Genomic DNA, 12,206 nt, shown 5'->3' on the forward strand with positions numbered 1-12,206 from the left:
TACTCCCTCCTACTTTGGCTGTGAGTCCCATATGGGGTAGAGACTTTAACCTGATTAACTCCATATCTACCCCAGCATACAGAACAGTGTTTAACATAGAGTTTGTTAATAAATATTTAAAAACATGCCATTTTTTTAAAGCAGCGCTTGTTGCGTTCGTTTGTAACCAAACTTTTCCCTCCTCTGAACAGTTCCTGGGCGTTTCTGATGCCTTTTACAGATGGCTTCTCATTTCCATTCTTCAGGAAGAAAAACCAAGACCCAGTAAAGAAAAATGTCTGAGGGCTTCCCAGTCCGGTAAAGCCGATAAGACAGTTGTGTTCGTCTTTTCCACTGACCCCTGGGACTCCTGGACACCGGATTTTCCGTCCTTCTCCAGGGTGAGTCGTTCCCTTCCCTCATTTCCTTCGACTGTGCTTGAGAAAAACTTGGCCAGGATAGTTTTTCCGGAAGAGATCAGGGTCTAGCTCAGCGTCGGTGCCTGGGTATGTGGTGTGTGGTCAGTGAATAGTACGATTGGAAGCAGTGTGGCATTATGGAAAGAGCACAGGCCCGGGAGTCAGAGAGTCTAGGTTCTAATCTCGGCTCCGCCACTTGCCTGCTGTGTGAGGCAAGTCACTTAACTTACCCGAGCCTCAATTTTCTCATCTGTAAAATGGGGATTTAATATCTGTTCTCCTTCCTACACAGACTGTGAACCCCATGTGGGACAGGAGCCGTGTCCTACCAGGTTAACTTAGAACAGTGCTTGGAGAAGCAGCATGGCCTAGTTGATAGAGCCGGAGCCTGGGAGTCAGAAGGACCTGGGTTCTAATCCTTGCTCCTCCACTTGTCTGCTGTGTGACCCTGGGCAAGTCACTTCACTTTTCTGTGCCGCAATTACCTCGTTGTAAAATGGGGATGAGGACTGTGAGCCTCACAGGGGACAGGGACTGTGTCCAACCTGATTAGCTTGAAGCTACCCCAGCGTCTAGAACAGTGCCTGGCACATAGTAAGCACTTACCAAATACCAGACTGCGAGTCTGTTGTTGGGCAGGGGTTGTTGCTGAATTGTACTTTCCAAGCTCTTAGTGCAGTGCTCTGCACACAGTAAGCACTCAATAAATATGATTGAATGAATGAATCATTATCACCATAGTAAGCATCTAACAAATTCAATAATTATAACAATGATGTTGATATTATTAATCCTCTCCAAATTAATGCACAATTCAACCGCCAACCTAAACAGTGACTCAAGACTATTGGACACCTCATCCTGACATAATAATAATAATAATAATCTTGGTATTTGTTAAGCGCTTACTATGTGCAGAGCACTGTTCTAAGCGCTGGGGTAGACACAGGGGAATCAGGTTGTCCCAAGTGGGGCTCACAGCCTTAATCCCCATTTTACAGATGAGGTCACTGAGGCACAGAGAAGTTAAGTGACTCGCCTACAGTCACACAGCTGACAAGTGGCAGAGCTGGGATTCGAACTCATGACCTCTGACTCCAAAGCCCGTGCTCTTTCCACTGAGCCACGCTACATAAAGTTAGCTGCAAGTGTGCAGCAGCAGAACAGCTAAGGGATCTGACTGTCACCCGATGTAAAGTTAACAGGGCCCTGCTAAATCCCAGGTACACCTGCTCCCCAATATCAGCATTGGTAGTGTACCTCAAAAGAGCTGTCCAGGGCTCCTACTGTGTATGGAACACTGTATCGGATGCCCAATTTGGGGAGAACCCTGTAATGAGTGACTACGAGGCTTAATGGAAAGAGCTCGGGCTTGGGAGTCAGAGATCGTGAGTTCTCATCCTGGCTCCGCCACTCACCGGCTGTGTGACCTCGGGGAAGCTGCTCAACTTCTCTGTGCCTCCGTTACCTCCTCTGTAAAATGGGGATTAAGACTGTGAGCCCCAGATGGGACAACCTGATGACCTTGTTTCTACTCCAGTGTTTAGAACAGTGCTTGGCGCATAGTAAGTGCTTAACAAATACCATTATTATTATTATTACTACTACCACCATGTGCAGAACATTGTATCTGCCACACCTATTGTGGGGAAAACTTTTATTAGCCTCCTCTTAGGTGCATAGGTTCCTACTATGTGGTGAGCCCTGAACTGAGTCCCGAAATGCTCAACTGAACAATTGCCGAGTTGAGAGAGGCTGCGTCGCTTGGTGAAAAGAGATTTGAACTGGAAATTGTGAGCCCTGGGTTCTAATCCCAGCTCTGCCCGCTGTGGGACTTTAGACAAGTCACTTAAGCTCTCCGTGCCTCAGATTCCTCATCAGTGAAATGGGGACAAGATATCCACCCTCCCTCTTCGATTGTGAGCCTACTCTGGCAATGGGGCTGGATCTAGGTTAATTATCTTAGACACGGTCTGAGAAGTGTAGAAAATCCTGGGAGCGATGGTGAATTCGGGAGCTAAAGAGATGCCGGAATGGTCTTCTTTCTCCAGCTAACTCCATTATTCTTGAAGGGACATCCATCCGGTCAACGCTACCAGAAAAGGAGGGGGGCCGGGGAGGGAATCTCCATTTCTGAGCGGACGAGTGGATGCCCCTCACCACTCGGTGAGCCTGCCGAGACCCAAAGAGCAGAGGGTCTCCCCTCTCATCCTGCACCCCCAGACATCACAGACCGGCACTGAGTGTTAACTGAAAATCCCTGACAGGGAGCTTAGTCTTTTGGACATTGAATTCGGCTTTTCCTGATCTCCTGGTGTGGGGAGATGGAGAATTGACTCTGACACCGAAAACAGAGGATGTGAACCCGGGTCCTACAGGGTTTCGAAGTGTCAGCCTAAAAAACGGTCAGCGAAAGCAAGATGTGCAGAGTTCATTTTCTCACACTCCGTGTGTCAGCGGCTCAGTCGGCCCTGGACTCTCACAGGTGATGAAGTGTCCCCTCTAGGTTCTCCCAGACTCGAGGGTTTCTCACTTAGTTTTCCCAGAAACAAGCAATATGCTCCCAGTATCCGGTTTGGAAATCCGTGTTCAGTGTTCGGAAAACTCTTCCCTGTGCTGCCGCACAGCTAGATATTTGCGAAGGTCTGTTGCCACCTCTCTGTCAGACAGTCAGTGGCCCTGTTTTGCATGGCTGATTGGCTACAGGACACAGATATCACCGATTTTGGTATGTACAAAAGTCTCATCCAATGGATCTAATAGAGGAGCGAGATGGGGGCTATGGGTTCAGATTTTTCTGGGTTCTTAGTATCTGAAGATGTACCCTAAGAGGAGGGAATTTTTCCCATTTAGGTCAACTCTGCCATTGAAAGGTCTCACTTCTTCCAGGAAATTCTATTGCTCTCCTCCTCTTTCTCTTCCTCTTCTTTCTCCTCCTTGCCCCACTCCTCCTCTTTCTTCTCTCTCTTCCCCTCCTCTTCCCCTTCCTCTTTCTCCTCTCCGTCTTCCTTCTCCTTTCCCCCTCCGCTCCTTATCCTCCCTCTCTTCCTCCTCCTTATCCCATTTCTCCCTATTCTCTTCTTCCTCCTTCTCCTTTTCCTCCCCCTCCTCCTCCTCCCATTCTTTCTCCTTCTTTTCATCTTCTGTGGTTTCCCTCCCCTTCCAAGAAGGCAGAGGAGAAGCAAATCCCGTAGTGAGATTAGGCGATGAATAGTAATGAGGTCACTTATTTTGGGGCAAAGAATCCTGCGGGTCTGATAAGGTCATCTTGCTCGACTGGCGTGAAGAAAGAGTCTCAAGAAACAAGGGTTGTTTCAGAAGCAGCCCCAGAGTTAAACATATTTTCCTGGAAAGCTGAACTGAAATGACCTTTTCTGGAGAATGAATAAGAACTAGCGTTTTTCCATTTCATAAAAATTTTACATTTCAAGCACTTGAGTGCAAATAAACTCTAATTATTATTGACCTTTTTATAATGTTCAGCATCTTAAGATAATAAGCCAGGCTTAGATCTTTAAATGAACTGCAGAAGCCTGGTTAATATGATCTTAATTAGGATGTTTCTTGTTTGTGTAATAGTCTATGTTGATTTTCAAAGCCTATGAAAACCAAATCGCAGACAGAGAAACAGAAGCAATGCTAATGGGAGGCTCCTATAGGAGATTCTCTTTTGTCCATCTCTTTTCAGTACAGAGGGCTCACTCCAGAAATCCGAAACAATTTGACTTCAACGTTGGGCTGTTCCGAAAAAATAATCTCCGCGGGAGAACTAGGATAACTCTAATTGATGAGATTGAGTTGCTGTATTTTCTACAATACAACACTTCCCCCCCGCCACCCCCCCCAACACACACAACACCCCACCCAAATCCCTCAATTAGGAGATTTTCCTATGGGTTTTGGTTTTGCAATAAGATGATATCAGATCGACTGAGGGGTAATTCCCCTGCTTTTTGGTAAACCTGGAAAACCCATCACCCACTCTTCCTCCTTCCTCTCATCCCCTCCCCTCAACTCTCCTTTCCTTCCCCCTCTTCTTCCTTCCTCTCTTCATCTGCCTCTACCTCTCACCCTCCCCTCTCTCTTGAAATCTTTCTTTTGTTTGTCTCCATTACCACAGCATGCAGTGGCACAATGTTTATGCACAGTGGAGCTGGCAATCTCTGAAAAAGCTTTTCAGTGTTGCTTTTTCTGACTGAAATCACTACAGTCGTCAGTAGCTCCTTGGATGTGAAATTTTGGTGTGTCATTACCCTCCAGACCCGCTCTGGGTATAAGGAAGCAAGGGAGCTTATTGGCCTTGGGACAGACCCTTTGCCAGGCTCTCTGGGTAAAAGTTGCCCTTACCCCATCTTCACCTGCCCCAGCTGCCGCTTCACCCTCCGATTCGGATACTGGGTCCTTTGCTTCTGACTTTTGGGGATTGCATCCTAAAAAAAAGAGCTTCTAATTTCCCAGACCTGCATTTCACTGCTACTTCAGTTATGGCCTCTGAGCCCCAAAGTGTTGACTATAAAAAGTAAAACAGGGGTTCATTTTTCAAAGTTAGAAAATTATTTCCCAGGAGCGGCGGGGAAAGTAATGTCGGGACAAAATGCTCTAACTTATTCTTAAGTGGGGGGAAAGCCATTTTTAATGATTGGATGATGTCCCCACTAAATGATGATATTGTGTGTGTTGTTTATGTACATTGATAGGGCCGGATTTTGGTGAATATTCTTAATCGTTTAGTACAGTGCTCTGCACACGGTAAGAGCTCAATGATTGTGATTGATTGATCATTCAGTCAGTGGTATTTATTGAGCACTTATTGTGCTTATTTGTGTCCAACTCTGATTCCAGTTCAATGAGCTGTTTATAATGTAAATTTAGCCCCTTAATGTACTGTATTTAGGAACCAAATCATAGAACACTATTGAGTTAAATGTTATAGAAAAAAATCCTGATAAATAGCATTCAAACCACCCAAACAGTTGATTAAGCATCTCTAATGTAGGTAACACTGTGTTGGACATTTGGAGTTATACAAAGGAAAACGGAATTAAGGGCATTCTGAGTCGCAAGGAGCTCACCCTATGGGGGTGGGGGATGTAAAACATAGAAATGGTTATTATTTATTAAACTTAAAGATAACATTTAAACCAACACTGCTCAGCAAGATCACAAAGCAGCACAGTGATTCCTCTCTTCTTCTTCCTAATCCCACCTTCCCTTCCCCATCATGATGCCTGGGAACAGAAAAACCAAATGAACCCCCAAAGTCAAAAAAATTATGACTGTTACTAAACTCATTCATTTTCTCTCAGTGCCCTTGGAAGCTGGGACTTGGTCAGCTGCTAAAGAGTTGTTCCTGGTTAGTAAATGTGCGTAGTCACATATATAAAGAGAACTATTTAGGTACCTTTAGTCAGCTCTACCATTTATTGTTTACCCCAAACCCATACATTGGTATATTTTCCAATAGTTGCCGGTTACCTTGGGAACTCGGCATAACCAGAGAGCTCTAAGGTTAATGCGATTGGCGGCAACTCACAGAATCTAATTCTGAACGTCAACTCGTTGGAGAACATTGGGTCTAAGGTGGATTCTCGTTGGATGGAATGGGAAATCCGCCATATTTTCCAGGTGACATATTCTCCGAGCCCAAGACGGTTCATGGACACCACTGTCTCTCCAGGCCAGTGCCAGATTTCCGGCAAGACGATCATTTCTTCTGGATTTCAGATTTCGATCTCAAATAGGCTTCCACCTGCCAATCAGTTACGGATATTGGTGAAGCACTCGCGATTTGTGAAGATCGTGCTAAGTGTAAGGGGAATTGGTTCTGACTTGACACCCAGATCTAGGATTGACACAGAGAGAAAAAGCAATGAAGATGACTAGGTAACAAAGAGAATCAAACAATCAGAATATATTGAAAAGCAAACATCGATCTCCTGGTTTCAATTGTTTTCTTTGGCAGACGATACCAGACAAATGGCTAAAATCCATCATTATAAAAATGGAGTGAAAATAGAGAGATTTGGGTGTCCCATTAGAAAGCAGATCTCCTACCTCCTACTCTCTCTGGTTCTCCATTCCCAAAATGGCAACAGTAGTACATATTCTCCACACAGGCTGCTGGGGGACTGAGCTGAGGCTAACATTTTCATCTGTGCCCACGAATCCCTCTCCAGGGAAGTGTTTTCCAGTTGAGGGTCCACTGAAACCATCCGTCCCACGGAATCATGGCCAAACTTGCCTTTTATCAAAGTATGTCCGAGGGAATGGGATGGGGAAGGGAGTGAATAGATCCCCTTGAGTAGAACCTCTACTAATTACGGCTGTTCCAAAGAGACCAGTTGCTCAAAAGGTTTTATCCCGTGTCCTTGCACCAAGTTAGGTAATGGCTCTTCTTGTTCGCCCATTCAGATCTATTTACCGACATCCACAATGGCCTGCCCGTGTTGCTTATTTTGTTTATTTAAATATGTTCCTCCGTGAGTGCCAAGAAGGAATTGCTATTGTAATCCTGGGCACCAGCTGGCTTCCCTTTGGATAGAGCTCTGATTCCCGTTATGTCTCCTTTGATTTTTTTTTTTTCTAATCCCAAACCCCAGAGGCACCGTTCATCCTGTCAGTGATTTAGAGATGCCAGTGTTTTATTTAGAAATATGTATGTTACGAAAACTACATCCCCGATGTTTTAATTCGAAAATTTCCCGGAACAGAATGAAATCTGCCCAGGAGAGCTTGCTTTGAAAACCCCCACTTTTCACGGGTTGGACAGATTTTCCCAGGCTTAGAAACCATATTTCTTTCTCTAACCCAGTTCTCGGGGCTTATGTTTTTGACTGAAGATTAGTACTGGTAGTAATAGTATTTATTAAACACCTGTTGTGCAAAGAGCACTGTAGTAAGTACTGGGAGAAAATACACAGGTAGGAATTAGACACGGTCCCCGACCCTTGGGGCGGCTAGATGGAGCTCATCCAAGTGGTCGGAGAAGGTCTGAGGTGGGGGGATGTTGACTCGCTTTTATCTTTAATATAATCAATCCACATTTCCCCACTCCTCAAAAGCCTCCAACGTTGTCCTATCCAGATCCTCATAAAACAGAAACTCCTCACTTATTGCCTTTAAGGAACGCGATCAACTCTCCCCTTCCTACTTCACCTCGCTGAGCTCCTGCTACAACCCAGCCCACACCCTCCACCCCTCTAACGCCAACCTACTCACCAAGCTTTCCCTCCCCCTTCTCATCTAACAGACCACTACTCTCCCCCTCTTCAAAGCCCTACTAAAATCCTATCTATTCCAAGACACCTAAGCTGAACAGCGCCTCATTTTCCCTCCCTTCTCCATCACTGATGCACTTGGGTCTGTCCTTAAGCACTCTGAAAAGAATAATAATTGTGGAATTTGTTAAACACTATATGCCAAGCGTCGTATTAAGTGCCGGGGTAGATACAAGGTAATTGAGTTGGACACGGTCCCTGTCCCACACAGGGCTCACTGTCTTCATCCCCTTTTCTGCCATTTGCCTGCTTAGTGACCTTGGTCAAATCATTTCACTTCTCTCTGCCTCAGTTTCCTCATCTGTAAAATGAGCTTAAATGCCTCTTTCCCCTCCCACTTAGTTTGGGAGCCCCGCGAGGGACAAAGACTGCAACGGACCTGATTATTTTGTATCCACCTTAGTCAGTCTGTCCGTCAATTGTATTTATTAAGTGCTTACTGTGTGCAGAGCACTGTAGTGAGTGCTTGGGAGAGTGCAATATAACAATATAACAGACACATTCCCTCCCATAACGAACTGGCAGTCTGGAGGGGAGACAGACATTAATATAAAGAAATAAATTACAGATAGGCATATATGTACCCTAGCGTTCAGAACAGTACCCGACGCATAGTAGGCGCTGAAGAAATACCATCGTCGTCGTCATCATGTTGCGAGAGTTCACAACTCTCTTTTCCATTGCCAAATATCCCCCCTTCACACATAATAATTTCCTCCTTTTCCCACCTTTCCCACCAGTCCCTGTTACCACCATTTAATAAGAAGGCATTCCTTGGCTTTTTAATCGAAAACTTGCTTTTATCTTTCTTCGTGAAAGACTTGAAATGGCTTCTTTCAGGGTTCGGTAGCCTCTGGGGAGATAAGGACCCCGCCGGTTAACAGGATGAGAGATTTTTGTTTAGAAATTTTTATTTAGACAATGAAAAATGACCTCTGTAAACTCAAAGCTATCTTATTTTGGGGCTTTAGGCTTTCTGGCAGATAAATCAATTGGGCCCTTGGGACAGCAAAGGAAAAACCTTTGCAGTAACTATGTCAGGCCAGTGCAATAGATTTGTTGTGAGTATGCAGTTGGGTTGAATGTAAAATGCACTTAAAAATAAATATCATTTTATTTTCTATTAAATATTCAAGATCTGGATTCCACTCATTTCAGCCATTGCAAGTAAATATTTCTTTTTCGTGACAGGAACTGGAAAAAGAAGCAGGCCTTTTTTTTTTTTTGGTACAAAATACACATATATTGTTGAGACTTTGAATTGAATTATTTACCTGGAATTTTGCACTGTGGAGAATGTTCTGGACGAAAAAGTGGGCAATGGAGTCTTTTTGAAGAGAAGCAACATGGTCTAATGGATAGAGCACTGGCCTGGGAGTCAGAAGGTCCTGGGTTCTAATCCCAGCTCCTCCAAGTATCTGCCATGTGACTTTGGGCAAGTCACTGCATCTCTGGGCCTCAGTTATCTCATCTGTAAAATGGGGATTAAGACCGCGAGCCCCAAGGGAAACATGGACTGTGTCCAACCTGCTTTTCTCATATGTACTCCAGAGCTTAGTACAGTGTCTGGCACTTAGTAAGCACTTTACAAATACCATAAAATATTCCCACTTATAATAATAATAATTGTGGCATTTGTTAAGCATTTGCCATTTGCCAAACACTGTCCTAAGTGCCAAATGGACATAGTATATCTAGATTGGACACTGTCCCTGTCCCCGCGGGGCTCACGATCTAAGTAAGAGGTAGCGAATTCTCATTCTTCAGATGAGGAAACTGAAGCATAGACAAGTTAAGTGACCTTCCCAAGGTCACACGACAGGCAAACTGCAAAGCCAGGAACAGATCCTAGATTCCCTGAATCAAGCAGACCTCAACCCTTCAGGATGGTCTGGGATGACTGGGACTTGGGAACGACTGAATCTTTCTGTGCCTCAGTTTCCTCCTTGGGTTCAGGGTCAAATCAAAGTCTTCATCACCGATGACGGACCGATGCTGTCAGTGAGTATCACCCATCTCCCCGATCCACGGAGCTTTCAGATGGGGAAGGGAAGACTGTGAGCCCGTCAGTGGGCAGGGATCGTCTCTATCTGTTGCCGAATTGTCCATTCCAAGCATTTAGCACAGTGCTCTGCACATAGTAAGCGCTCAAGAAATACGATTGAATGAATGAATTTTCCTTAGACTGTTCCTCAATTGTCAGATAAGTCTCCAAAGAAATACAATGGGGAGATGCTTCAGGCCCCATTCAGTTCTGTGACCCGGTGATGGTCTCACTGTGGCATTAATTACTCTCTCCTGGGTCTAAAGATGTTCCTCTCCCCAGGAGGGGAAATGGCGGGGTTTGCAGTACCTTTTGTGGAAGGTTATTTTGGGGGTCATTCTTATCTTATGCCGTCGAGTCATCTCCGAGCCAGAGCGAATCCCGGGACGCATCTCTCCCGGAATTCCCCACCTCCTCCTGCAATCATTCTGATGGTGGATCCATAGAATTTTCACGGTAAAAATACGCAAGTGCCTCCTTTGTGCAGTGAACTTGAAACTCTGACCCCTGACTCTCTCCCAAGCTGCTGCTGCCCAGCACAGGCGAGTTTTGACGTATGGCAGTTTGCCTTCCACCGGCTAGCCACTGCCCAAGCTAGGAATGAAATGGGCAAGCCTCTGCTTGGCTCTCCCTCACCGTAGCTAAGACTGGTGGAGTATTGGAATCTCTCCAGGTGCCATCTGAGAGGCGTTTGGGGGTCATGGGACCCCACAGAAGTTGGTCATTTAAGAGTTCTCCCACCTGGGTTACCAGAGCCTTCCCTTATCCATCATTCTGTGTTGTCGAGGAACTGCTTTCATTGTTTTAACAGAATGAAAATCTGTATTGCGGTGCCCTTACGCTCCCTGATGCCCGTGGTATTGGTTGATGCGCATTTCTCATTCTGGTTTATCATCTAAAATACAGACCTAGGCATCAGATGTCCTGAGTTCTCATCCCTGCTCTGTCACTTGTCTGCTCTCTGACCTGAAGCAAGTTATTTAACATCTCTGTGCCTCAGATTCTCACCTGAAAATGGGGACTAAATACCTTTCTTCTCCTAAGATTGGGGTGAGCCCCATGTGGGACAGGGACTGTGTCCAACCTGATTTTCTGTCTCTCCACCAGGTTTTATGGGGAATCAATGTGGCTTAGTGGAAAGAACAAAGCCCTGGGAGTCAGAGAACCTGAGTTCTAATCCCAGCTCCACCTCTTAGGTGCTGTGTGACCTTGGGCAAACCACTTCACTTTTCTGTGCCACGGTTTCATCGTCTGTAAAAGGAGGATTCAGTCCTACTTCCTCTACACAGACTCTGAATCCCACAGGGGAAAGGGACTGTGTCCATTCTGAATATGTTATATCTGCGTGGCTCAGTGGATAGAGCCTGGGCTTGGGAGTCAGAGGTCATGGGTTCGAATCCCGGCTCTGCCACTTGTCAGCTGTGTGACCTTGGGCAAGTCACTTCTCTGGGCCTCAGTTACCTCATCTGTAAAATGGGGATTAACTGTGAGCCTCACGTGGGCCAACCCGATTACCCTGTATCTACCCCGGCGCTTAGAACAGTGCTCTGCACATAGTAAGTGCTTAAATACCAACATTATTATTATTATCTCTGTGCTTAGGACAGCGCTTGGAACGTGGTACACACTTATCAGAGGCCATGATCGTTATTATTATCACTGTTCTTATTGTTGTTGTCATCCCTATGGTATGAGAGAAAAGCCAAAGTTAGAAATTTCCATTGTTTCCTGGTTTCCATTTGATCTCTGCTCTTTTTTCAAGTGCCTTAACAGCTCAAAATATCCACTGCTCTGGAAATTGATCCTTTAAAGGGTTTTATACGAAAGTTGGATGATTTTAGAAGAAGACTTTCACTGGGTTATGTTTTCCTGATTGTACAAATTATATGCACTATTACACTTAATTTAGTAAGTCTAGTTCTAATAATAAATGTGATATTTATTAAGCGCTTATTCTGTGCCAGACACTGCTCTAAGCGATGAGATGGATACAAGCAAATCAGGATGGACGCAATCCCTGTCCCAAATGGGGCTCCCAGTCTTAATCCCCATTTAACAGATAAGGTAACTGAGATGCAAAGAAGTTAAGAGATTTGCCCAAGATCACACAGCGGACACATGGCGGAGCCAGGCTCAGAACCCAGATCCTTCTGACTCGCATGTCAGGGCTCTATCCACTAGGCCACACTGCAGTACCCTGCATAGACTTGTGGCTTTGTTGTGATTGAACAAAAGATGAGTTTTAGATGCGGATATGTGACTTTCTCATAATCCTACACTTGCCTGAAACAAGTTCACATGCTGGTTCAAGTCTACATAACTCATGCTTTGCAGGCATATTCTGCTATGACATAGGGTAATAGAAAATGATGCATTGCCCAAATTTAAAGGAACACGGTCTATTTTAGGATCTGCTGTGCAGTGAGAGATCTGTATCAGGTTTGAAACAAAGCTAACCAAGCAGGCAGAGCAGCACGATATCTATGG

The 12,206-nt window shown here is 45.1% G+C and overlaps 1 long non-coding RNA gene across 1 annotated transcript in view; it reads left to right on the forward strand.

Annotated features, from left to right (window-relative positions):
- Nucleotides 1-249: 249 nt before the first annotated feature.
- LOC120639018 overlaps nt 250-12,206 on the forward strand; it is a 52,505-nt gene continuing 40,548 nt past the window's right edge. Inside the window, exon 1 of the long non-coding RNA XR_005661126.1 lies at nt 250-380. This is a non-coding gene — a long non-coding RNA (uncharacterized LOC120639018). The remainder of the gene's footprint in view (nt 381-12,206) is intronic.

This window comes from Ornithorhynchus anatinus, chromosome 19 (assembly GCF_004115215.2).
Source record: "Ornithorhynchus anatinus isolate Pmale09 chromosome 19, mOrnAna1.pri.v4, whole genome shotgun sequence".
NCBI classification, from domain to species: domain Eukaryota; kingdom Metazoa; phylum Chordata; class Mammalia; order Monotremata; family Ornithorhynchidae; genus Ornithorhynchus; species Ornithorhynchus anatinus.